We start from the raw sequence: 5,219 nt of genomic DNA, 5'->3' as shown, positions 1-5,219 counted from the left end.
ACTTACGGTAAGTAATATATACTGTTTAAACAGTTTAGCCAAATGTATGTTCTAGTACTCCAGCCTGACTAAAAGTGCTGACAAGTCTGTCAGTAGACGATCCTGTTGCATTGATGCTTCCCAGCAAAAGGCCTCATTTTGCAATGAAAATACCAGTGCTTAGTACTGCAAGTTCATTTCAAAGTGCTGATGAATTTAGCCTCTCTGCATTCCTCTCAAACAGCTTGCTTTTTTTTTCAACCTATAGATGTACAAGCTGAAGCAGTGATATGTGTTGAGGGACCAGGCTAATGTCACACAGGAAAGCAGAGCTAGGATACAGCTCATTGCATCTTTAGATGAAATTTGGCCTAAGGCTGAAACCCATCAGGAACCATGAGGCTACCCTCATAGTTCCTGCTTTTGAAAATTAAGATCCCTGTGTCTTCTTATCACTGAAGTGATTGTTTGAATCCTACACAGAAATGGAGGTGAGGGGAAAGAAGCTACTAATTGCTACTCTTCAGTGCCTGTTTGTTGGCTTTTCCTTTTTTTTTTTTTTTAACTTAAGGAGCATTTAACCCAAAATGCAGCCTGCCGCTGCTGCTGTTGAGTTGCTCTCCTGATGGGAATCTGTATGCTAACTAAAAACTCCCTGTAAGTACACTGTTGCACAGATGCTAACATAGATAATTACCTGTTTGAATTTACTTTTCTTAGTGTAGTCTATAAAAAGATGATACGGTTGATTGGTTTATAAATAAATATTGCTTGTAAATACATAATTTACACTGGATGGGTGTCCACTGTGTTTGTTGAGGCACTCCTGGGAGTTAAAAAGGACTTCATGTTGTGCAGGTCCTTTGTGAACAGGCTTCCAGCAAACAAGCCATGAAGTCTGGCCAAAGTTTTTTGAGTTCCTATATGTGCCATAAGCTTAAAAACAAGTCTAAAATATCTTCTAGTGGTCAGACAGGAATGAAGTATCTATTATTTTATTTAGCAGATAAACAAACATCACTAGTATACACATTTCAGACAAAACTGCATGACAAATAACAATGTGCCTTTTAAAAACTATTTTTTTTTTTCAGTATATCTAAATGCTATGCTAGGGGCTTTTTTCAATTTTTACAAACTCTCCAGAGAGGTATTGCAAAGATGTATGTCCTCAGAATACCTACGGGAATCAGCCAAAAGTTATAGAAACCCTTGTGTCCTTGTAGACAGTGCAATCAAACCAAGCTCCCAATGCCTTCTCCCAGGATAACATGAAAGAGTCTTTCTGCAAAGTGTATTAGTAGTAATGGTGGTATCGGCCTCCCTTGAAGCGACTGGAGCCAAACACATTAGAATGACAAAACTTCAAATAATAAAATTTCTCTTGGAAATTAATTTGTCTACATCATTAATAGCAAAGCTCAGAGCCAAAAAAAACATGAGAAGAGAGGGGAGTGGGTTTATTTTAACCTGAATTGTAATAGCTGCCCAAGAAAGGAGTGCCTCAATGAACACAGTTATAACCAAAATGTACTTGTTACTAAATGTGATTACAAAGAACTAAATTTTTCAAACTATCTTTCTAGTAACTATTAATTATGATGCAAGAATGCACTATTGTAATGGTCCAAAGATTAAGGCATAGAAAATGCAGCCTAACTTCTAAAAGGGATTGTGTGACACGAGTGGCAGCACTCACCAGCTTTAGACTCAACAGCCTCTGAACTCTTTTCCAGCCTTTTTTTGTAACACAAGACAAGTGGGAGACCTCCAAAACCTGACTGTTCTAATGGATGCTGATTGATTACAGAGTCTCTCCAGTCATGGATACTAAAGACCGGATGGAGAGAGAGCAGTGTTGCTTGAAGGGAGGGTGGGGAGCATCTGGGGCACAACGAAGAACAAGTATGTGATTTCCCTTGCAAGATCAGCCCGTGCTAGCTGAGAGTGGAGGGGAGGCTCTGTGGATCAGCCTTATCCACTTGGGAGGAGCATGGCAAAGTTGCTTCTTTCCACCCCCATCCTATTCCCTCCCTTATGCCAGCCAAAGTGCTTGTGCAGCCACCCAAGAAACCAGACAGAACTTCCAGATGGAAAAAAAAAAAACAAACAAAATTTGCAGGCTATTTTTTTGGCTGGGATCAGATCGCTGACCTGGTTCTGCACATAACTGCACAAACACTTATGCTGGCAGTAGGGAGGGCGCCCGGCGAGAAATGGAAAAAGCAGCTGGGAGTGGAAAAGGGTGGGGACAAGCTGGTTCAAGCAGCATTGCTGCTGAATGTGTAACCACAGCGTTGCAGTGCTGGTGCCACCAGTGGGGCTGGCCGTTGCAAACAGGACACGTGAAGAAGAGCTGCAATTCTTAGGCTTCAGCACTAGCCAGTAGAGACTGCTGACAGCAGAAAGTAGGCCATGCTGTGTGAAGACTGATGCTCTTCCCCACCAATCTTCTCAGATTTGTTGCGGTACTCAGGAGAGAACCATAACCAAGACTGCAAGAGTTTCTGTAGGACAACTGCACTTCTAACAGAGCTACTTCACTTCTTAACCCTTCCCAGGCTTCAATTTTGTGTTATGAAAGTAGTTCGGTTTTGGTTTTGAGACACCTTTTCTCCACCCAGTCATTTTGGGCCACCTCTTCACTGTATCAGGAAAGAAGTGTGCTACTGATCTATTGTGGGTGCATTCACCTGATTCTCTGAGATGATATGAAAAGAGCTTGTCTAGCCTCACAGAATGAAAACCAAGAGGGATACTGATGCCAACTACAAATCCACTAAACTGGAAAACTCTAGGGAGATGGAAATGCAGTATTCGCACAGGAACTAATTAATAAACTGGCCAAGAAAAAATGCTAGGTTAGAAATTAGGGGAAGGCTTTTGGCTGCCTAAATGCTGATGTTCTGGAGAAGTCAGCCAGTGAGAGCAGCAAGGACAAGCAACAAAATAGGACTGGAGATGCAGTTTGCTGAATTTACCAAAAGGATTACCTGATACAGCTGCCTGTGACAGCCAGGGACTGACCCTGTACTTTCCCCAGGTCCTATTTTCTGTGTTTCACTGGTGGTTGGTTGTCTTTAAACCACAAAACTCAGCAATGCTCTAGTGCATGCTGCCGCAAAAGCAAAGCCAAGTGACTAGGGAGACAAATGCCCATTTTTTGTAATTTCTTTAGAAGCATTAGTCCCTTGACTTTCAATTAATGGTAGGGTTATAGCTCCTGGTTGGCAGGACTAGCTTCAACTTTTATGGGAGAGAACCACAGAGCATAGCCTAGTGTTTGGAAAAGTAATAATCATAAGGAAGGCTCTGGAGATAAAGGACACAAAGATGCAAGTAATATTTCTAAAATTCTCCCAGAGGGTGAGAAATGAACATGTACTTATCCAGTGAATCATTAAAATATATGAAAGCAAGGCTAGAAGGGATTTTAAGGAGTCACCAATTCCTTCTCCTGCTCCAAGAGCACAGCAGGTCAGTGCTACCTGTCCTGTTAAGCACAGACGTTGCTCCAGCCTGCTTCAAAAGCGTTCCAGATGTGGAGATGTCCAAGGCAGCCTATCCCAGTGCTTCAGTAACACCGTCCTAACAGCTAGAAATGGTTTTGCTAATATCTAATAAAAAAATGTCCCTGCTGCAATTTTAGCCTGTTATTCTTATCCCCTCCACGTGGGAGAGAAGAGATTATTTCCTTCCTCTTTGCTGCAGTCGTTTACATTTTTGAGGACTGCTATCATGTCTCTGTTCAGTTTTCTCTTCTCTATATTTAAGAAAACAAAAATTCCTTTGTGGTTTCCTCATAGGTTATATTTCATAGATCTCTAGTGCTCTTGCTGCTCTCTGAACTCTTCCCTGTTGAATTATTGGAGAGTTTTGAACTGTTGGCAGTCTGCATTAGCACAGGTGAAAATGGTCATAGGGGTGCAAGTGTGAGAAATAATGGAGAAATAATCTTTTGTGTATTTGGACTGATAATGGGAGTCTGGAGCACGGACTGTAATTTTTGTGGGGTCTGACTAAGTGCAAGTTTTCTGTCTGTCCTTGAGAGAAAATCAGTACTTCCCATTAGAAGGGCAGGACAGATGCTAGACAAGAAAGATTCTTTTAGCACTCTTCAACTTTTTAAAATGTTGTGGTAAGCCACAGTCTGAGTGAAAATAGAGTAAAGGTGGATCAGGCTGTAGGGAGTCCAAGCTCACCTCCTGAGCATCAGCTGAAGCTCATGTAACTAGCTACTGATACTTCCCAGAAATCCTAGCAGCCCAGACTTGCTTTGGCTCTCAAAGGAAGAATTTGGAGTGATGAAACCACATCCCATTTAAAGAACAGTTTCTGAAGCCTGAACACTCTTTCCTGGGAGCTAGATTGTTGAATTTTGTCTTCCTTAGTCAAACATCTCCACTGGAAAGGTAGATTAAGAACATTAATTAATCACAGGCCTGACAGGAGAGGATATCACTCAAGAAAGAGGGAGCTCAGTCAGACTACAGCCTGACTGGCACTTCCTTGAGCTCTTTGAGAGCTCAAGTGGGCAAATAACTCCGATGTCAATCCTTATCTTCTACATGGGAAGGTGTGAGAGGTTAGAAAAGGGTTATGTGCATTCCAATATACACCCCCTCTCTTTAACACCTCAGCCACAGCCTACAGAAATTACAGGTTGCTTCATGCTCTCTTCTCATCTCATTAGTTCAAGATAGACTGATACTTGAAGCTTTTTCAACACCAGTGGCTCAGGAGGCACACACGTGCATGTGCATACGCCGGCACACCCCCCTTACATGATCGTTGTTAACATTGCACGGTCTTTTAGAGACTCATAATACATTCTTTTTTTCTGAGTCCTCCAGTGATTATCAAAACATCTTCCGTGATACTTCTGAACTTAAACTTGCTGCAATCTGAATTTCTTTGTGGATATTTCTGCTGACTTCAGTGCTTACGACCTTGGTCCATATCTGACTTTGGCCTCAGCAGTGTTTCCCAGCCTTGCTGTGCCTGGCAGCATTGAAAGCTATTTTCCAGGGTAAAGCTTGGAAAGCTCATCGAATTAAGACCCCCTCTTACATGCTCCTTTGCTTTTCTTCTGGAAATGTCCTTTGAATCTGGCCCTTGGGAACTGGGCAAAATAAGCATCTTCCCTTCTTGCCCCTTTCTGCATTGGTACTTTTGCCGGTGTTCCTCTCTGCTTGAGCTGAGTCTTTCCTGAATCTGACCCTGGCAGCAGATCTTGCCAT

The sequence above is a fragment of the Leptosomus discolor genome, chromosome 1 (genome assembly GCF_034619465.1).
Source record: "Leptosomus discolor isolate bLepDis1 chromosome 1, bLepDis1.hap2, whole genome shotgun sequence".
Classification (NCBI taxonomy): Eukaryota; Metazoa; Chordata; class Aves; order Leptosomiformes; family Leptosomidae; genus Leptosomus; species Leptosomus discolor.
Note: the sequence above shows the minus strand (reverse complement) of the source record.